Source organism: Lynx canadensis, chromosome D1 (genome assembly GCF_007474595.2).
Source record: "Lynx canadensis isolate LIC74 chromosome D1, mLynCan4.pri.v2, whole genome shotgun sequence".
In the NCBI taxonomy this organism is placed as follows: Eukaryota; Metazoa; Chordata; class Mammalia; order Carnivora; family Felidae; genus Lynx; species Lynx canadensis.
In genome coordinates, this window is record NC_044312.2 from 64,844,831 (window position 1) to 64,868,163 (window position 23,333).

At 40.9% G+C, this 23,333-nt stretch overlaps 1 pseudogene; it reads right to left on the minus strand.

The window, feature by feature from the left end:
• Window positions 1-944: 944 nt before the first annotated feature.
• Window positions 945-22,864, minus strand: LOC115526321 (annotated as a pseudogene).
• Window positions 22,865-23,333: the final 469 nt, after the last annotated feature.

Consider the following 23,333-nt stretch of genomic DNA (forward strand, 5'->3'; position numbering starts at 1 on the left):
TTCATTCAACAGAACCCATACTTCAGTTTTGAATTTTGACCTTTTCCTGGCACTTGTGATACTGGGTGGCGGCATGGAGTTACAACAGGAGAACACACAACCGATAACACTCAAAACCATTCTGTACTCACACAACCATTCTGTTTTTCACTTTCAGTACAGCATTCAATAAATTACATGAGATACTCACTACTTTATTATAAAATAGGATTGTGTCAAATGGTTTTGCCCAACTGTAGGCTAATGCTAGTGTTCTGAGCATGTGTAAGGAAGGCTGGGCTAGGTGTTCTGTAGGTTAGGTGCCGGGGTCCAGCCCTAGCAGGTCCAGGGGTTCCCGAATGATGAACAGCATTGGCGAAAATAAAATAAAATAAATGGATACAGACAACAGCAGTGTGTTAGACTGGCCGCTTTATTGTGGCAAGCGTGGCATTATATTTGTTAGCAAAATCCTTGTAGCGTGTGTTATCTATGTTTCTCGTCATTACCTAATTCTAAAAATGTTCCTTTGTGTAGTCACCCATTAGGGAACAACATAGTTATTTTCTTGTAACATTCCCTCCTGCCCTTTCAAGGTCATCTAGCTCTCAACACCTCAAGTGGAATGTTTTACAAGGACATGACTTCTTAATTGTTCCTTTGTACCATTTGCAGTACAAGGGACAAAAGTATTCACTTTGGGGTGCCGGGAGGGAGCCAGGAGGGTCCTGGGAACCCACGCCTTATGCGCTCCCAGAGAGACAATGTATACCTAGGAACTAATGAATCATTCTGTACCTTAACCCACCAGGTCCAGTTATCATCTGGAATGCCTCCTGGGGGCCAAGTGGGCCTAGGGGTTGGAGTAACTTGTATCCATAGATACATTCCTTTGTTGCTGAGTGGGGATTTTGAACCCATTTGTCCCCCTCCTTGGCTGGGAAATATATGGGGCTATCCTTCCTTTAGGTAGAGGAGAGTGGCAAGGGCTGGATGTAGGGCTGCATAATTTCCCTGCGTAATCTTCTTCTTTCCCCGATGGTTCTTTTCCTGGGGGGTCTGTCGTGGGCAATTCCCCAACCGACAGATCCGCAGGTACTTTCATTGGTAGGGCGGCTGCCCTGACCAACGCTAAGGCCACATTACATAAAAGCAGGAGTACAAGAAGCTTCACTGTCAGTGGGCCGCCATGCAGTCCCGATCCGTCCACTGCCCGGGCTCTGCCATCAGGCTGGTTGGATAGCTCGGCTTCCAGCAGTTAGGCATATGAAACGCGTTTTCAGCCCTGTTGAAGTGTAGCTGCAAGCACCATGTGGGTGTGTGTGTTCAGCTTCCTACTGGGCACTACTGACACAACTCTAGCAAAATGGAGTGCCAACTCACTCTGCCTGCCTACACGTGGCTGAGATCCATCTCACCCCTGATCTTCATCCCTGATGATGAAGCCATCTTCAGCCCTGATGGCTCTTTCTCAGAGAGTATGACACTGGTGCATGCCTCCTTGCCTCCAGGTAAGCTCAGCTCTTTTTTGGGCTCCACTGCTACTAAGCAAGGGAGCAGAGAGCTGGTTCACTCTGCCTTATTGTTGCAGGGTATGGGGGAAGGCTCAGCTCCCCACTGGTGCACTCCCAAGTAGGGCTGGAGGCACAAGGAGCAGATACCATTACCAGTCACCTCACACTCCCTCATTAAGTCTCATGCTGCCAGGTGACAGTGGAGGCTCATTTTTTCCCCTGGACTCCGCTGACATTACCCTGGCCAGGGATTCAGAGGGTGGGTGGGGTGAACATCAGCAACCTGCTTGGCCCCACCGAAACCTGGAGATGGGTAGCAGGTATGATTTTCCACAGGTATTTGTCTGGAGTAGGGCAGGTATTGCCAAAACGTTTTCTGTTCTGTTAAGGCCATTCTTTTCCACTTTGGCTAGGAGAACCTGGGTTTTCATAGCATCCTTTTTGTCTGAGTCTCTTGGTGGTTCTGGACTGGAGGCTTCTGTAGCATCCTGTCCAGGATAGAAGGAAACCCAGGGACTCACTGCTGTTTGTTACTGAGTTCCTTTGCTTATTTGTTTTATCTGTAAGTGTTTAGGGGGATTTTTCTGTTTTTGTTTTTGGGGGGTTTTTGTTTGTTTTTGTTTTTGTTTTTGCCAACAAGAGGGAGGCCCTGAGAAGAATGGAGCTACTTCATCTTTAATAGAACCAGAAGTCTATGCTTTCAAACATTTAAAGATATTTATCCACCTTCTTATTTATGTTGTGATGACAAGCTGGTCTAATACAAGCTAGCCTGACATATCTAACACAGAAATGTCTACCCTAAACTTTGAACAGAAAGAGTTGGCTGGAAAGGAATGTACCTGGGACAGATGAAAAAGTCCTCTAGCGGTGAAGATGTTTCAAGGAGCCCCTCACTCCAGCCCTCCAGAGAGTATATGCCTTAAAAGAAGACAAAATATTTAGAGGATATTTGTGACCTTGAGCTTTTGCTTAACCTTTATGCACCTCAGTTACAGCCTCTGTAAAAAAACAAAAACAAAAACAAAAACAAAAACAGGTTAGAAAAAAGACTTCATAAGGTTATTCTGAGGATTAATTGGGTGAATACGTGTAAATCACGAACAGTACCTGGAGTGTAGTAAACAATCCCATCGTGTTAGCTCCTGTTGCAAATACCGCCGTAGCTGGTGTTACTTCTTTTGCTAACATTTGATTTCTAGATCTTGTAACTCTGCAGCCATGCACATACATGAGGGAGACATCATTTGACTGAGGAGGGCGATTACAAAACTTTTACTAAACTAGGATGAGATTCTAGTTGCCAGTCTGTGAAACAATGCGGAGGCAGTGGCATAATTGTGGTGAGCATGAATTTGTGTAAAAGCCTCTCATGACCGTAGCAGGATCTGACCCAGACGTTCACTTGCTTGAGCCGGTGTGACGCATTCAGCAGCTCAGTGGCCAAGACTGTAAGGCAGTGGAGTCAGCGGTTCATGCCAGAGCAAAAGCTCATTCAGTCATCCATTCACTTATTAATTTTTCATTCACTCATTTCAAATACGCATTTAGGCTGGCTGTGTATAAACTAGATGCATGGAGGAAGAGCAAAGACACTGTAGTATCTGTGGAAAGCTTCCAGCGTTGTGGAGAAAGCAAATATTAAATCTGTAACTGTAAGTGCACTGAGTATTCTGAAGAAAATATACAGAGTTCTGCAGGTATAGTTAATTTGTTCTGGAGCCTCAACGAGGCTTCTCAGAGGATAAGAAACAACATTCAAGTTGGTATCTATAGCATAAGTAGGTGTTACCAAGGTGAGGGGAAAAATGAATTCAGGTAGAGGCACTGCATGTAAGAGGGTCCTGCGGCAGCAAAGAATATAGACATATTTGAGGCACCTAGATGGCTCAGACGGTTAAGCGTCCAACTTCGGCTCAGGTCATGATCTCATGGTTTCAAGCCCCATGTCAGGCTCTGTGCTGACAGTTCAGAGCCTGCTTCAAATTCTGTGTCTCCTTCTCTCTCTGCTCCTCTCTCGCTCATGCTCTGTCTCTTTCTTTCTCTCAAAAATAAAATAAACATTAAAAGGAAAAAAGAATATGCACATGTTTAAGGATTTAAAAGAAGACCGAGGGGTCAAGTAGGATTCATTCCCGGGATGCAAGGGTGGTTCAGTATTTGCAAATCAATCAGTGTGATCACGTCAATAAGAGAAAGGATAAAAACCATATGATCATCTCAATAGATGAAGAAAAAGCATTTGATGAAGTACAGCCTTCATTTAGAATAATAGCCCTCAACAAAGTAGGTGTAGAGGAAACATATCTCAACAAAATAAGGGTCATATATGAAAAACCCATAGAGAACATCATACTCAGTGGGGGGGGGGGGGATGAGAGCTTTTCCCTTAAGGTCAGAAACAAGACAAAGATGTCCACTCTCACCACTTTCATTCAACATAGTACTGGAAGTCCTAGCTGCAGCAATCAGACAACAAAAGGAAATAAAAGGCATCCAAATTGGTAAGGAAGAAATAAAACTTTCACTATCTGCAGATGACATGATGCTTTATATGAAAAACCCTAAAGATTCCACCAAAAAACTATTAGAACTGATAAATGAATTCAGTAAAGTCACAGGATACAAAATCAATATTCAGAAATCTGTTGCATTTCTATACACTAATAATGAAGCAGCAGAAAGAAATTAAGAAAACAGTATTATTTATGATTGCACCCAAAATAATAAGATACCTTAAGAATAAACCTAACCAAAGAGGTGAAAGACCTGTACCCTGAAAACTATAAAACACTGATGAAAGAAACTGAAGACAACACAAATAGACATTCCATGCTCATGAGTTGGAAGAACAAATACTGTTAAAATGTCTACACTACCCAAAGCAATCTACACATTTAATGCAATCCCTATCAAAATACCAGCAGCATTTTTCACAGAACTAGAACAAAAAAATCCTAAAATTTATATGGAACCACAAAAATTTGGCTACCCCAAATATCCAAAGCAATCTTGAAAAAGCAAAGCAAGGCCAGAGGCATCATAATTCCAGGCTTTGGGTTATAGTACAAAGCTGCAGTAATCAAAACAGTATGGTACTGGCACAAAAATAGACACATAGATCAATAGAACAGAATAGAAAACCCAGAAATAAACCCACACTTATATGGTCAATTAATCTTTTGATAAAGCAGGAAAGAATATGCAATGGAAAAAAGATAGTCTCTTTAACAAATGGTGTTGAGAAAACTGATCAGCTGCATGCAAAAGAATGAAACTGGACCACTTACACCATACACAAAAATAAATTCAAAATGGATTAAAGACCTAAATGCAAGACAGGAAACCATCAAAATCCTAGAAGAGAGCACAGGCAGAAATGTCTCTAACATTAGCCGTAGCAGCATTTTTCTAGATATGTCTCCTAAGGCAAGAGAAACAAAAGCAAAAATAAATTATTGGGACTTCATCAAAATAAAAAGCTTCTGCACAATGAAGGAAACAATCAATAAAACTTAAAGGCAACCTACTGAATGTGAGAATATATTTGCAAATAACATATCTGGTAAAGGGTTAGTATCCAAAATATATAAAGAATTTATAACACTCAACACCCAAAGAACAAATAATCCAATTTAAAAATGGGAAGAAGACATGAACAGATATTTCTCCAAAGAAGACATCCAGAGGACCAATAGACACATGCAAAGATGCTCAACATCACTCATCATCAGGTAAATGCAAATTAAAACCACAGTGAGATATCACCTCATACCTGTCAGGATGGCTAAAATCAAAAACACAAAGAAACAACAGGTAGTAGTGAGGATGTGGAGAAAGGACAACCCTCTTGCACTGTTGGTGGGAATGCAAACTGGTGCAGCCACTCTGGAGAACAGTTTGGAGGTTCCTCAAAACGTTAAAAATAGAACTACCCTATGATCCAGTAATTGCACTACTGAATATTTACCCAAAAGATATACACTAATTCAAAGGGATACATGCAACCCTATGTTTACAGTAGTATTATTTACAGTAGCCAAATTATGGAAGCAGCCCAAGTGTCCATGGATAGATGAATGGACAAAGACGAGGTGGTATATATATACAGTGGAATATTTTTCAGCCATAAAGAAGAATGAAATCTTGCCATTTGCAAAATGTATAGAGCTAGAGAGTATAATGCTAAGTGAAATAAGTCAATCAGAGAAAGACAACTACCATATGATTTCACTCATATGTGGAATTTAAGAAACAAAACAAAGGAGCAAAGGAAAAAATAGAGACAAAGCAAGAAACAGCCTCAGTTATAGAGAACAATCTAATGGTTACAAGAAGGAAGATGGGGGGGGATGGGTGAAATAGGTGAGGGGGATTAAGGGGTGTATTTGTCATGATGAGCACTGGGTGATGGATGGAAGTATTCAACCACCATATTGAACACCTGAAACTAATATAACACTGTATGTTAACCAAACTGGAATTAAAATTAAACGGATAAATTTTGCCTCTTTTCTAAGCTCTCTGGGGGATATTAATTAAAGAAGTAATCTCTTTAGGTTTATGGTCATTGTTGGTGTATGGAGAATGAATTGGAAGAGAGTAAAAGATGGTAGAGGAAAGCTAGTTAGGGTTGTATTAGTCAGGATTCACCAAAGATACAGAACAAGTAAAAAAATATATATGAGTATGTAAGTACATATACAGAGAGAGAGAAAGATTTTAAGGAAGTGGTTCACACAGTTGTTACAATCAGCAGTTTCAAAATCCACAGGGCAGGGGCGCCTGGGTGGCGCAGTCGGTTAAGCGTCCGACTTCAGCCAGGTCACGATCTTGCGGTGCGTGAGTTCGAGCCCCGCATCAGGCTCTGGGCTGATGGCTCAGAGCCTGGAGCCTGTTTCCGATTCTGTGTCTCCCTCTCTCTCTGCCCCTCCCCCATTCATGCTCTGTCTCTCTCTGTCCCAAAAATAAATAAACGTTGAAAAAAAAAAATTAAAAAAAAAAAAAAAATCCACAGGGCAGTCCAGCAGACTGGAAATTCCGTAAGAGTTGATGTTGCAGTCTTGAGTCCAAAGGTATTATCCTTCTTTTTCAGAGGACCTCAGTTTTTTTCTCTTCAGGCTTTCAACTAATTGAACAACCCCAATTGGACAACTAATTGAATTACCCTTGGAGGGTAATGTACTTTACTCAAATTCTACTGATTAAATATTACTAACATCTAAAAATACCTTCACAGCCACACATAGACTGGCATTTGACCAAACAACTGATCGCCATAGCCGAGTAAAAGTAAGCTATCACAGTAGTTCTACTGTACAATAAATGTATGAGGTAGTAGTTTGAAATAGAATTGCTGACAACAGAAATGAAAAGACGTAGGAAGTAAATATTGGACTCTGAATGTATCACACTTTGTGATCGGATGTAGGAATGTGAAGGCGGGGAAAGAATTCAATTTCTTTTTGGGGTTTGGAATCCATAAGCTGATTGAATGAGGTACCTCTTACTGGGTTACAGAATATCGGAGGGAGCAATTTGGGGTGGGAAATAATACTTTAGTTTGAGATAAGCTGTGCTCGGCTTTTATTAGACAAAAATATTTTTGTCTAAAACATTAAAGAGAGGACTAGGAAAGAGAAATAAGCATGATAGTGGTCAGCACATAAAGGAAAGTTAAGCTTTATGGGGGGGGAAACACAACCCAGTCCCCTCCAGCTTCCTTCACAGGATGTGAGTCTCTCCATGAACAAGTCACTCTAAGAGTTGTTTGTTTACTCAGTCTCTGAGGAGTTCAGGAGTCACACTCACTCCCACAGAGAAGTCACCTGTCTGACCTGACAGAGGCATTCACAGGTTAGGCCAGGGCATCTCATCCTGTTCTTTTATGAGGCCCTCTGCAGCTAGGCTGGAGCCAGGGTCCACAAACAGGCCAGCATTTATGGGTCCACAGAGCCGTCCCCAGCAGATAACCTTACTGCAAAAATGTTTCCAGTTGTTTTACTGTCTGGTTCCCCTTAGTCATTTCCCCTCAGAACATACTCAGTCCTAGTAATTATCATGCTCATTTCAAGATAAGCTGTGATTGAAATGGACATAGTCTTAAAGGTTCAGAGGTACAATAACCTTAACTAATGCAGAGAACAACTTTTGAAGAAATATGAATACAAGTTATGAAGGATTTTCAGTTGATTATGTTTTCATGTGAACCAATTTGTGTTTATAACTTAGATTTAAATTAATTTTGTTAAAGGTAACAGACTATAAGCCTCTGATTGACAAATTTTACTTGACTAAAAAGCTCCATGCTGGCTGACATACGGACTGATATATTTAGACCACACTCTCTATCCTTTTTATTATTATATTTACAGCATATTATTATATCAAGTATCATAAAATAAGCTTTGCCAAGCTCTCTCTTCAGAGCCGCCTTCATCTCACTCTTCCTGAGGCTGTAGATGAGGGGGTTCAATATGGGGATCACCACCATGTAGAACACAGACACCACCACCTTGTTCTGGTCCGTTGAGTAGCTGGACTTGGGCATCACATAAATGAGCGTGTTTGTCCTATAGCACAGAGTGACCGCTGTGAGGTGGGATGTACAAGTGGAAAAGGCCTTGTGGCGTCCCTTGGTGGAGCACATCTTCAGGACGGTGATGAGGATACAGATGTAGGAGGCAGCTCTGACACACCGTGACCACAACAATGGAGCCAGCCATCTATGAGGGGACACTTGCAGAGGTGCTGATACCAGAGTGGGAGAGTTTAACTAAAAGAGCAAAATCACAGAGAAAGTGATGGACTTGATTTGTTCCGCAGAAGAGTAAAAAAAGAGAAGCAAATAGTAGAAGAGAAGCATTGAGAAAACTGCCTACACAAGCCACCGTGAGTAAGCGAACACACACCTGTGTGGACATTTTGGTTGAATAAAGCAGCGGGTCACAGATGGCCATGAAGCGATCAGACGTCATGGCAGCCAGAAGGAGGCACTCACTTGACCCAAAGAAAACAGCTGAACTCACCTGGACAGCACGTCCAAGACAGGAGATTGTATGTCTCTCCATCAGGAAGTTTACAAGCATATGAGGTGTGACAGAAGATGAAGAGCCTATATCAGCCAAGGGCAGGCAGCTCAGAAAAAACTACCTAAGGTGGTGGAGCTGAGAGGCGAGTCTGATAAGAATGATTGTACTGAGGTTGCCAGATATGGTCGCCAGGTAGATGCAAAGGATGGTTATGAAGAGGATGGCTCAGAAGACAGGTTATCAGTTAGGCCCAATGAAATGAACCCTGTCATTGCAGTGTGGTTCCCATCCCCCAGGGAATCCACGAGGCCACAGAGCTGCTACCAAACTGAAGCTCTGATGAAAACATTACAGAAGTTACAAATTTGATGGTTTCATTTTTGTTAAGACACCAAGAGGTTATTATAAACAGGTAAATATTCAGGGCGCCTGGGTGGCTCAGTTGGTTAAGCGTCCAACTTTTTTTTTTTTTAATTTTTTTTAATGTTTTTATTTATTTTTGAGACAGAGAGAGAGCATGAGCAGGGAAGGGGCAGAAAAGGAGAGAGACACAAAATCCGAAGCAGGCTCCAGGCTCTGAGCTGTCAGCACAGAGCCTGACGCGGGGCTCAAACTCACGAACTGTGAGATCATGACCTGAGCCGAAGTCCATCGTTTAACCGACTGAGCCACGCAGGCACTCCAAGCGTCCAACTTTTGATTTCCACTCAGGTTATGTTTTCACAGTTCATGGGTTTGAGCCCAGCACCAGGCTCTGTGCTGACATCTCAGAGCCTGCTTGGGATTCTCGCTCTCTCTCTCTTTCTCGCTGCCTCCACTCATGCTTACATTCTCTCATGCCTCTTTATCCCAAATACATAAATAAACATTTAAAAAATTCAATAACAAAGTTAATATTGAAGCTAAGTTTGGACTTTTTTTTATTTTATAGTACAAAACGTATACACTTTATATATGACTTTAGAGTCAAAAGTTTATATATTTATATGCGTATTCTATATCTTAAGAATAGTTTTCAGCAGAAATACTAGGGAAACTTCAAACAGGGTACACTCTTTTGTCTTTATATTATATATTTATAAAATGTATTTAAAGTAGCTTTAAAGCTAAAGACAAAAAAAAGTTAAGATTTATGAAAAGAACAAAAGGAATGGTAAGCATAACAGAAACGATAATAATATGTAGATATAGGCCTATTTATTTATCATATAAAAAGGTACTAGTAAATCACAAAGTTTACAGTGCCAGTAAAACAAGACCATTTTTTTAAACATTTATTTATTTTGAGAGGGTGAGAATGCACGCACGCGTGCGAGTAAGCGGGGGAGGGGCAGAGAGAGAGAGGGAGAGAGAATCCAAGCACTGTCAGCACAGAGCCCAATAAGGGCTTGAACTCATGAACCAAACTGTGAGATCATGACCTGAGCTGAAATCAAGAGTCAGACACTTAACCGACTGAGCTACTTAGGCACCCCCAAACAAGACCATTTTTTAAAAGGAGAAATACAATTTTCTTGATAGCACAAATAGGAAATAGAAGGGAATTTCAATTTAAGGTTATAAATGAAGTCACCTATTGTAAATTTGTTATGTACATGTAATATTCACCATTAAAATATTGTTTTACCAAGTAGATTGATATATCAACCTAATTACTATGCAATATAGATGATTAATATCTAGGACATAATTAAACTACATTTATTCAAACAAATCAAATCGTTTCCTGATGTAGCAATGTTTTCTCACTGGAGAATTATAGAATGAAATAATTTTATTTTTGACATAGTGTACACCTGAATAAAGTTCCAGCCTGAAAAGTTAAGAAGTTTACCCAGGTCTGCCCAGCCGGTGGTCAGGTTGAACCTCATCTCCGTTGCTTTCTGGTTTTATATTCTAGACTTTGTCCAAAGTATCTGTTTTCCTGTAAGCTAAAGCATTCAGAACAATAAACAAAGGAAATCTTTCCATGAGATATTTACAAACAGTAAGTCCACAAAACATCACAAAGCTAGTGAATTTATTAGCATTATGGCTGAGTTCCAAGTTTGGATAGCGTAAAAAGACCTTGAGACTTTCTGGTCTTATGAGTGGATAAATGACGAATCCCGGTACCTTGAAGTATGCCTGTTTATATGCACTAAATAGACCGCAGAAATTTAGGTTAATTCAGCTCAGGTCACTTGTTAGCTGACTGCTGGGTTACATCTGCCCTGTTTCTCCACAATGATACAATTTTAGAAAATAGTATTAAGCTGTAAAAGCCAAAACCTCACCTCTTGAAATAAGAATTCATTCATCCTAAAGCAATAAATTCAAAGTCATTGTTATTTAGCAGCCATGCTATCTTATATTGTTGTTTGTCTTTGGGGATAAATCTCTCAGAAGATTCTGAAGTTTCAAATGTGAATTCACAAGCACCAGGGTCATTATCACATTCTCCAGTGAATATTGAGCAGTTCCCTTCACACAGACACAGCTAATCTTTAAAGGTTCTGTCAGTTCTCAAATGATCTCTTTATTTTTTTTCTTTTTATCTAGGTATTGGTGCACTTTCATTTGATAATTACTGGGAGTGTAATATAATAAATAATCTCCTGGCCAAATATTGGCTCTAAGTTTACTTTGATATTTCAGGTTAAGGAATACTAAAAAATATAAAATATAACTTTAGCTCCATTCATTCAACATGTGTTCATTTTGTAAGCATTTTATAGTGATGTAGGTAAGGCACTCCATTAGCTACCCAGGGTAATTTGGGATGGAATGCCATATAAAGTTGAATTTTAAATAACACAATTTTAAAGACATGTATACATTTTTTTCTAGCAAAAAGTATGAAATGAGTATCTTTTAAAATTGTATACACAGGGAGCTGTGAAGTAAGATGATGTTTGGGATGACTTCCAGATTGGATTTAGCCTGCATGCCTCAATGAGCTGGCTAGTGGCTTATCTGACTAGAAGAATAATGGTAGAAACAGCTGTCTTCAACCTGAGACTCGTTCTAATTCTCTTGCTAATCCTAACTGGAGAAAGTCCTATCTCGCTCTCCTGATGCACCTTGATGGGTTTCCAGTAATAATACTAACCAACTTTCATCCAGACTTAACTCCTTGCCAAGCGCTGTGCTTGACGTTTTACTTACCTCTTCTCATTTAATCCTCATGATAATTTAGTAAACCAAGTATTTGCATTATTTCAACTTCACCAAGAGAGAACTGAGGTTTAAATTAAGCCACTTGTCCAAATGCGCTCAAATGGTAAAACTAAACCCAGGTTCAAAATCCAGGTCAGACTAAATGCTAAAATGTGCACTCTTAATAGGACTGTCATCTAGTGAACTTCAAGACTTGAGTGGCTCAATAATGACCACTGGTTCCCAGCTAGTCCTCGATTTACATTTTTCTCTCTACCCTTGACACTCTGTCCAATTCCCTAAAACTCGCAGGACCTACAGGCCAGAACTAAGGTCCCTCATTTCCTGTCCTGTGTTCATTAGTGGGCACCTCCTGTTGATTTTACCTCCTAAATTCCTATCGAATGTGTCCACTCCCTTTGGATCTCAACACTACACTAGCTGTCCTTATTGATTTTCCTACATGTACATCTGGCCTTCCACACAGCAGCCAGAGGGAGTTATTTATTAAAAGAATTTAATATTCATTTTTTTGTACTTTCACATAATTACATGCGCTTAGTTAAAATGGCTCATAAAGAGGGGCGCCTGGGTGGCGCAGTCGGTTAAGCGTCCGACTTCAGCCAGGCCACGATCTCGCGGTCCGTGAGTTCGAGCCCCGCATCAGGCTCTGGGCTGATGGCTCAGAGCCTGGAGCCTGTTTCCCATTCTGTGTCTCCCTCTCTCTCTGCCCCTCCCCCGTTCATGCTCTGTCTCTCTCTGTCCCAAAAATAAATAAAAACATTGAAAAAAAAAATTTTAAAAAAATGGCTCATAAAGAAAACAATGGCCCACTGACCAGTTCTTTACAAATCCAAATTCCCACTCCCAGTAGGAAACCACTTTGGACTCTTTAAACTACTTCATGGTTGACATTCGTCAGTGTCTGTAAATCAGAGCTTTCCTAAAGAATAATTAGGATTTCTGTGTTTTGTTTGTGATATTGTGATGAATAATAAGAAATATATATATATTTCTTAGTTTTGGTTTCTAGCACAGAGCTCCTAAAACCTTCAGAATTTCCTAAATGGTGAGAGCAACCAAGTGCCTTTTGTTATGTTAATGAGGCGACTTTTGGATTGAGTGGGGATTAGCGCTCATTGCCCTCAGAACGAACCCTGTGATTAGACGGAGGAATGGAACTGAAATTTTCAGTTCTACCCCCTGACTTCTGGGGAGGAGAGAGGGCGAGATATTGAATCAGCCACCATAAACAATTATGCCTATGAAATGAAGCTTCCATAAAACCCCAAAGGGAGGGGGTTGGGAGAGCTTCCGGGTTGGTGAACTCATGGAGATTTGGGGAGATTGGCCTGCTCAGAGAGCATGGAAGGTCTGCACCCTTTCCCCATCCCTTGCCCTATGCATCTCTTTCATCTGGCTGTTCCTGAGTTGTATCCTTATATAATACATCAGTAATCTCATAAGTAAAATGTTCCTCTGAGTTCTGTGATGTGCTATAGCAAAGTGATCAAACCCAAGATGGGGGTGTGGGAACCTCTAATTTAGAGCCAGTCAGACAAAAGTACAGGTAATAACCTGAACTTGTGACTGGTGTCTGAAGTCCAAGCAGAGGTTGTAGGAACCTCTAATCTATAGCGGGTGGGTCAGAAGCACAGATGATAACCTGTGCTTGGTATTGGCAGCTGAAGTTGGATAATAGGGCAGTAGTTTTGTGTGACTGAGCCCTTAAACTGTAGGATCTGATGTTACCTCCAGGTAGATAGTGTCAGAATTGAGTTGAATTGTATGACACTCAGTCAACGTCCAGAGAATTACTTGGTGGTTATGGGGGCTCCCCACCCACTACATTGGAATTCAGGACCAGAACCTTTACTGCTATTTTCCCTACTTATTTAATTTGAACATAATTGTTACAAGAAGAAAAACAGTGGTTTTTCCAAGTCTAAGAATTATTACAGATATTATTAACATTAAGTTTATTAAAACTAGGTCAGACCAGAGTAATCAAGGATTGGATATCAAGAAAGAATACATTTAGTTCAATATTTTTCAAAGATAAAACACAAAAATAATTTCTCACAGCTGACAAGCATTAGAATGGGGTGGTGTCAAGTTTGAAAGATACATAGCAATCAATAAGTAGAGGTAAAATGAATCTCACAGGCAAGTTTATTAAAAGCAAGTGTTGCAGGATCCTTTACCTCAATACCCGGGTTTCATTGTCTCACCACTTCAAAGAATGAAGAGTGTAATGCCTCCGATTTCGAATCCGAGAGACCACCAAGGAGCCGATACCGATGCAAACGCAGGAGGGTTTATTTGCAAGCTCGAGCTTGGGCCCAAGTATACCTGACACAGCGGAGCAGGGACTTGGACCCCTAGGTTAAGAGGCATAGCAGTTTTATAGGGGCCAGTGGCCAATGGGATTGTAACACAGAAAGTTGCACAGTCATGTTAGTCCACACGCAGGTGGCCAATTGAATTACAATTTACCCTATAGTAACTGTTTGAACTAGCCTATCACTCTGGTCAGAATTGGCGCGAAAAAGTCCGTGCTTCCGATTCTGTGTCTCCCTCTCTCTCTGCCCCTCCCCCGTTCATGCTCTGTCTCTCTCTGTCTCAAAAATAAATAAATGTTTAAAAAAAAAAAAAAAAGAATTGGCCTGAAAGTTTGGCGGGCAAAAGGTGGGGTTTAAGAATTGGCGTGCAAGTTTGGCAGACAAAAGGCGGGGTTTACATTCTTTGGTGGTTAGGGGTTCCGCATTCCTATATGAGCCAGTTTCCAGTAAGGGTGTGCTCAGCGGCTTGACTAGGGTGGGGGAGTGTCTTAAGCAATAAGTAGGAAATGTGGGGGTTATACATGAGATGGTGGGTGTAACATAAAATGGAGTTAGTCTTGCTCTGTTTGTCCAGGGGTAGGGGATTTTTGTTAAATTCCTTGGGTCCCACAAAGAGGTGGACACAGAACAAAATGGCAGCAGGCAAAAGTTTATTAGAGTATAAAATTAGAAAGTAAGAATAGTATGAAAGCTCTCTTTGCAGAGAGGGGGGCTTTCGAAGCTGAATACCCCCAACTATAGGCAAGGGTCTTTGCTTTATAAGGTTCTGGGCTACCCCCTGCCCCCCACTTCCCTTCCCCCTTGTTCCTTCTCAGGTTCTACCCTTATTGGCTTGATAACTCTAGGTGCTGGGTTGTCCATTCTTGATTGGCCTGACTCTGCTGTGTGAGGAGTCAGACTGTGGTCATACTGTCCCTTGTATAACATGAGTTTCATGGTTTAGTTATTTTGGTTAGATATTTTGATTGTCAAACTTCTGAGGGGAACCTGAGGGGGGGAGGGAGAGTAGGTGCTCTCTGTACATTCTTTTTTTTTTCTTTTTTAGTATTTTTTAATTTGAATTTAAGTTAGTTAATATACAGTGTAGTCTTGGCTTCAGGAGTAGAACCCAGTGATTCATCTCTTACATGTAATACCCAGTTCTCATCCCAACAAGTGCCCTCCTTATTGCCCATCACCCATTTAGCCCATCCCCCCATCCATCTCCCCTCCAGCAACCCTCAGTTTGTTCTCTGTATTTAAGAGTCTCTCATGAGTTGCCTCCCTCTCTCTTTTTATCTTATTTTTCTTTCCCTTCCACTATGTTATCTGTTGTGTTTCTCAAATTCTACCTGAGTGAAGTCATATGATATCTATCTTTCTCTGACTTATTTTGCTTAGCCTAATACCCTCCAGTTCCATCCACATTGTTGCAAATGGCAAGATTTCATTCTTTTCCATCCTCCAAGGAGTGACTGTTACATTCTAAAGAGGAACCTTAAGCTTACTGTGGTCAGATGCTCCCAGCATTGTTTCAAAATATGTGTTTTTGCCCACCCAGAGACCTCAACTTCTAACCTTTCCTTCTCTGCCTATTTTTTTAAATTTTTTGTGAGAAAGAGTGAGTGTGGGAGGGGCGGGGACAGAAGATCCGAAGTGGGCTCTGTGCTGACAGGGGGACAGCAGCAAGCCCGATGCAGGCTCAAACACGAACCCTGAGATCATGACCTGAGCCAAAGTCAGACACTCAACACCCAGGCAGCCTCCCTCCTTGGCTATTATATCCTATCTTTCCCTATCTTATAAGCATCTCAACTTTATTCTAGCTAAGAAATACAAATCTTACTCCCTCAAAATGGGTCTTTAGTTTCTTTAATTATGTATATGTAAAAAGTATTTTTCCAACATTTTACTCATATCTATACAGCAAGATGTAATGGCTAGTTCAGTTCATTTTCGTCTCAAAGTCTGTGTTACTTAAAACTTCAGTTTCTTAATCTTTCAAGTTTGCAGCTAGTGATATGAGCCCTCTGACTGTAACTCTAACTTTAGTCAAGGCTAAATTAAATAGCTTGGAGGTTAAAATTTGTATTTCTATAGCTTATGCCATTTTTTTAATTGGGCCAAAGTTTTTATATAGTCATCAACTGACATTCTGAACACCTCTGCCATTGACGTTAATACACATACACGCTCCTATATCGTCCACTCCTTCCATCTTTCATGATCTTGGATTTAGTAATGGACACGTAGGGATGATATCAAAAACATGAGCAACAAAAGAAAAAATAGGTAAATTTGCTTCGTTGAAGTTAAAACTTTTGTGCTTAAAAGGAGTCTATCAATCAGTGAAGAAACAACACACAGAAGAGGAGAAAATATTTGCATGTCATACATCTGATTAGGGCCTTGTATCAAATTATAAAGAACACTTACAATTTTATACAAATAGCTCAATTTCTTCAAGATTTTATTTTTTTAATGTTTATTTTTGAGAGAGAGAGAAGAGAGCGCGTGCTTGAGCAAGTTGGGGAGGGGCAGAGAGCGAGGGAGACAGAATCCAAAGCAGGCTCCAGGCTCTGAGTCGTCAGCACAGAGCCCGACGCGGGGCTCGAACTCACTAGCTGCGAGATCATGACCTGAGCCAAAGTCGGACACTTAACCGACTGAGCCACCCAAGCACCCCTTACGATTTTATTTTTAAGTAACATCTACACCCCGTGTGAAGCTCAGACTTATAACCCTGAGATCAAGGGTTGCATGCTCTACCTACTGAACCAGCCAGGCGTGCCAGAAGTAACCCAGTTTATAATGGGCATTGTTCTGCTTCTAGGACCCTGGCCCCCTCACTGCTCCAGCTGTAACAGATGCCTGTCACTCACTGGTTTCCACTCTCAAAGGAAGAAAGAATGTTTGCACTAGAATTAATTTATTGCTACTACTACTACCTATGATGCTACTCTTATTTTTTATTAGCATTATTATTCAGTCCTACAAGGATGCTGGCTCTGATCTGAAACCAAGGCCTACTTATTGCAATTATAAGCAAATAAGTTTTCAAGCTCATTAGAACAACAACTTGCCTTTGATGAGGAAGCTGTTTTCCTGAAGCTAGACTTTGGGTTTGGATTAGATGGCTCAGAGTAGATGGCTTTAATGACTCCTCAGGGAGCAGGGCAGCCCTTGCTCATAGTCAATTTTAGAAAACACGCTGTGTCTGAGGATTAGTTCAGGGATTCACATCTCCTATATTCGGAACTGAAGTTGAGGTACAGAACTGAAGACTGGTCCCAGAGGCCTCATAGGTGAGACACAGTCTCTGCCTATCTCTGTCTCCCCAGCAGTTCAAGGTAACACATCTGCAAATCATAGCACTTACCCAGATAACAGAGGCATTAGACCAACAGGGGATGTCATTAATTCTTAACTCTCTCTCTCTCTCCATATATATATATATATATATATATATATATATACACACACACACACACACACACACACACACACACACACATACACACACACACACACACACATAGAAAGAGACATATATATGTGTATGTATTCAAACAGAAATTACAAATACTAGAGAAATTCATCTTCTCTTGAGGCCTGAAAGTACCTGGCTCTTTGGAATTAAACAAAACTGGCCTTTTTTTTTTTTTTTCAGATAGAGCTAGAGAGAGCAAGTGGGGCAGGGGTAGAGAGAGGGAGACAGAATACCAGAAACAGATATGGGGCTCGAACTCACAAACCGTAAAATCATGACCTGAGCCGAAATCCAGAGTTGGACACTTAAACAACTGAGCCACCCAGGTGCCCCCAAAACTAGCATTTCTAGTAAAATCTCTAAAATCTCTGTTAACGACTTTATGGATGACTGGTAAGTACCATCTGAATCTGAAGCTTGCCCCACCACTGAGAGGGGACACCCGGTTGGGTTTCATTCAGGAATCAACACAGGCTTGAAAATCCTCTCCTACATCAGCCACGTTCTGGGCAAATGTGTGCATGCTGACTAAACAAGAGATGAGAAAGATTCTAGGTATGGTAGGATCTAGGTTTCAAGCAAATACAATCTGACTTACAGTGAAGCTAGAAGAGCATAAATGAGGCTAACGAAGGCATTTGAAAACTCACATAAAAATATTACCTTTGGGGGGCGCCTGGGTGGCGCAGTCGGTTAAGCGTCCGACTTCAGCCAGGTCACGATCTCGTGGTCCTTGAGTTCGAGCCCCGCGTCGGGCTCTGGGCTGATGGCTCAGAGCCTGGAGCCTGTTTCCGATTCTGTGTCTCCCTCTCTCTCTGCCCCTCCCCCGTTCATGCTCTGTCTCTCTCTGTCCCAAAAATAAATAAACGTTGAAAAAAAAAATTAAAAAAAAAAATATTACCTTTGGGGGCGCCTGAATGGCTCAGTCAGTTGAGCGTCCAACTCTTGATGTCGTCTCAGGTCATGATCCCAGGGTGTGGAATGAAGCCCTGCATTGGGCTCTGCGCTGAGCATGGAGCCTGCTTAAGACTCTCTCTCTCCCTCTCTCTCTTTCCTCCCTCCCTTCCTCTGCCCCTCTTTCCCACTAGCATGCTCTCATTCTCTCTCTCTCTCTCTCTCTCTCTCTCTCTCTCTCAAAAAAAAAAAAAAAAAAAGCCTTTGTAGAAATAACCCATGGCCAAAAAGATACTGAATCTTTCACCATTTTGTTGCACCATAAAACGCTTAAAAGAATTACTGACATCTTCATATTCTGTCATCACAGATGTCATATTCTGCCCTGTTTTATCAAATTGCCTTTCTCAGCTGGGTTCTCTCACAATTAAGGAGATGAATACTTGAATTTTTTTTTCTTTTCAAATTACATGCAAAGTGTATTTTTAAGCTTGTCCATTTACTTAACTTTAAGTACTTGGGGGAAGAATATCCAAACATATAGTAATAGTACAATAACAAATGCAAAAGCAATATGAGATGCACAAAAAAGGAATTTGAAATTTCATATTGGGCACAAGTAAGTACATGGACTGGAGCAAAACGTTTCTCTTATTTAACTCCATGTGCTTGTGAATAAGCTAGAATAATTCTGAAAAAAAGAATGGCTGGAGACAATAGAGCTGAGTATGCAACAATAGCTTTGAAACATGAATTAGCTATTTAATGTTGTAGTTCTAGGAATTCAATTGGTCAATATGGGGCATTTTTCACATAAATTGGTATTGCAAAGAGCAGAAAGAAACGGATGTGATGGTTTAGTCCAGCAATGAACTCTACTGTGAGCTCTTTGAGTATCTATCCGTAGGGGAGGAGGACACAAATGGAGTACCAAATACCAACATCTTATTATCTGATTCATTCAATCTTTATTTATCTTACCATCACTCTTTAAACCATATGAAGATGTCAACAGTACCCATTCCAGTTATATCTTAATATCCTGGTTTTTTCGAGGTTGAAAATACATTCTATCTTTCACAACTGAGCAACAATTTGGCTAGTTACTGAATTCTTGGCTGGAAAGAAATACTTTTACATTAGCATTTTGAACCAATGTATTGTCTTCCAGTTTTCAGCATAGCTGTTGTGAGGTGTGTTGATGCTTTTCTAACACCTTTTTAAAAATCTCTCTCTCTGAAAAGTTTTTAGGGTTTGAAATTTTATGGTGGTATAACTTGGTGTGTGACTTTTTTGCACTTACTATGCTGGGTAGCTGTTATTTTAATATCTTCTTAGGTAAAGATCAAACCATGATCTATCATCAGAATTCCTTCCATTGAAGATTTTTAGATCATCTCTTTACCCGGACATTTTTATTCTTCAGAAATCAATTGCTACAATTGGTCTGTAATGTAAGTGGGGTGTTATCTGAATGCAAGCCTGTAGTGCTTAATTCAAGGAAGGAGTGAAGAAAATATGACTGAGAAGATCCATAGAAGCAAATGTCATTTTTTAAAAGTTTATGTTCAATGTTCTTTATCCACACTAACGATACGGGAGGGGTGGTGAAGGATCGCTGTTGACATCTAATCTCAATCCTTCTAATCACTCATTGTTTCCCTTAATGTCTGTTATTTTCTCATTCTCCCCTCCAGAAGAAAAAAATTCAAGAACAAACAAAATGACTGAAGAAATTCAGTGTACCAGACCCAAACACTTCCCCCATTAGTTCCCAGAAAAATCAAGAACATCAAAGGTCCCTCTTTGTGTTTTTCTTAGCATTGAATGTCATCATCCTTGCAAGGAAACAGGAGACAATCCTGATAAACCCCTTTGGTTGGAATTTCTCTTGTCTTATGCACATTTTAGTCTGCAGGGGGCGCTGCCTTTCCCTCAGGTTACTGCACAGTCTCCTGTTACAGAGAACAACCATTGTTACTATGAGCACCTTCACACAGATGTCATTTCTTACGTGCTCCACTCACCAGGGATGATTGTCTCCTGGCCAGAGTATCCTATGGGAAATGCATGTCCATCGGTCACCTTATGAACTATGCAATCATGGTGTCTAAAGAAATCCAAAATAACTTGCTGGCCAGGGCTCACTTGAGTTCAAGGGCACATGCAATCATAGCCTTTTTTACTGCTGCTTGCTGACTGGACCATCATCCACCTCTTGTCTTATATAGTCCCACAGACTCTAGCTCTTGGATGTTGGGAATTTTACTCAACAGAAAACCTACTTTTTTATTATGTCTCTGTAAAGATCCCTAGTGCTATTAAGACTGTCTTCATCTCTCAGGTATCCATCCTGGCTTTAGTCCCAACAATTCTCCCATCTGAAACTTTTTTTTAGCTACATCTTCCACTTCTCATTCCTGGGTCTATCCAACTTTCTTCTTTGAGATTCCAAAACAAACTGGCTCAAATCTTGTCCTGACTTGGACCAGGTAACTCTGGCCCTAAGTATTCTGGCTCCCCTGTCACACACCTCAAGGCTTTCTTAGGGAAGGAATTTCTCAGGGACAGCACCAAAGAGAAAGATTGTTAAGTGTACTTCAAAGGAAAGCAGTTCTTGCCGCTAATAATTAAGCTGAACCTGTGTCAGTGGCCTTGGAAACTGGGATACAATGTTTGAATTACAGAATCTATCAAATGCAGAAAACCAAAATGTTGCGCACAAAACAAGAGTAACAGTCCATATTAGAAATTTTGGTTAGCGGTTGTTTATTTATTATTTTCTCAAATAAAAATTTTCTTTATACCACTCCTTTTTTCTCTGTTGCACACTGTGGGGTCTGTGGGTAGTAAATACAGAAGGGGTTCATTTCTCATATTGTGGAACATACCTTGTTTATTTTGAGCTTAGAAAGTAAACAAGCGAAAATCCTGAGTTACTCTCATCTGCAGGCTTTTCTATCTGAAGGAAAATACATATCAAATTGTCATTTCCAAGGGTTCTCATTTTATTGCAAAATTATTTGATAGCACATTATTGAACAAATCCTATAGGTCAATATGTTGATATTACTCAAATTGGCCACAGGCAGATGTAATCAGTCAGGCACCTGAATTGCAATACCCCCAGTAGAATCACTGGCCACCGTGTCTCTTTCCTCAGATCGTAAAAAGGCCAAACAAGCCAAACTGATGGGAAGTCGCAGCACGAGCATGACTCACAAAGATAGTAAATATACGAGTGAAGAAGCCTTTCTTTACTCTGAAAGCTGAGCTTTTTCCACTCAGATGATAACACCCACATTTCTTCCAGGCCTATTTAAATTTTTGGTAACAGTAGGACAGAATTATAAGTGAATGCTCCCAGTTGCTTAACTTACTCCACCCTATTAACATGGGGACTTTCCACCAAGGAAAATCTAAATGTATACTTAAGCCTCAAACCAAGTGCAACGGCTACTCCGAGGCAAACATGGTAAGTAAGTCAGAGCACCCACTGACTCACAGTTCAGTGAAAGAATCGACAAACCTGTATGATTCCTGGTTGTGGTAGAACAAAAAATATGAACGGTTTTGAGTTATGCCTCTGATGCCCTTACTAGTCACCACCCTTAGATCCAAATGTTACCAAGATTCTTGCCCACCCAGACAATGCTCTTTCTTAAAGTTTGTCCCCAGCTGAATGCATGAATCATATGTGCACCTTCCTTTAATACGAGTCCTTCCTAAAAACTGCAATGAGGGGCGCCTGGGTGGCTTGGTCGGTTAAGCGTCCGACTTCGACTCAGGTCATGATCTCACGGCCCATGAGTTCAAGCCCCGCGTCGGGCTCTGGGCTGGCGGCTCAGAGCCTGGAGCCTGCTTCAGATTCTGTGTCTCCCTCTCTCTCTGTCCCTCCCCTGTTCATGCTCTGTCTCTCTCTGTCTCAAAAATAAATAAACGTTAAAAAAAATTAAAAAAAAAAAACTGCAATGAAATCTCATGACTCAGATTCTTTTTTTTTTTTTATTTTTTTTTTCAACGTTTATTTATTTTTGGGACAGAGAGAGACAGAGCATGAACAGGGGAGGGGCAGAGAGAGAGGGAGACACAGAATCGAAAACAGGCTCCAGGCTCTGAGCCATCAGCCCAGAGCCCGACGCGGGGCTCGAACTCACGGACCATGAGATCGTGACCTGGCTGAAGTCAGATGCTTAACCGACTGCGCCACCCAGGCGCCCCATCATGACTCAGATTCTTCAAGATGCCTTCCCCTTCAGAATCTCACTGGAGACTATCCGCTAGTCTTAGATCTAGAACTTCTTTTCCAGTTGGGCTGAGGAATGGGGCACAGTGTAAGTTCTGGCTCAAAAGTGCCATGGCCCACTTTTCCTCAGCTCTGTCAGTATTGGCTTCTCTCCTCACCTTCCCCCTGCTAGGCATTTGCTCGGACAAGATGTACAATGTCACCTGCATTTCTGCAAGAACAGCCTTTAGGAGGCCTAGCTTTTCCCACATCCAGATATTTAATTCCTGTAATTGGCTCATTTGGGAATGAGAAATCCTTAGAAAAAAACAATTCTTGATAAAAAGGACACTGATTATAATTTGAACTGGAACCAAACATGAGATGTGACAGAACAGGAAGTAGTTCAGCTGACTCTTGCTTTGTTCCTTTCTCCAGCCCTCTTGGTCACTACATAGGGGAGCAGTCCTAGGGAATCTCAAAATAGAAGTCCGGTTTCTTAGTGTCAGGGTAACCTGCTTGTGATCAGATATGGCATTTGCAAAATCATGGACTACTTCAATTACCAAATCAAACTTCTGTTTCAGTCTATGCCCTCTATAGCCTAGAAATTTTCTCCTCTAACTAGAATAAAAAGCCATATATTTACCTGCTGTAAGTTACTTAAAATGGCAAAAATTGACTAGGAATGGCCACTAGAACCATGTCTCTAGGTCTGACACAAACACATTTCTCTTCCAG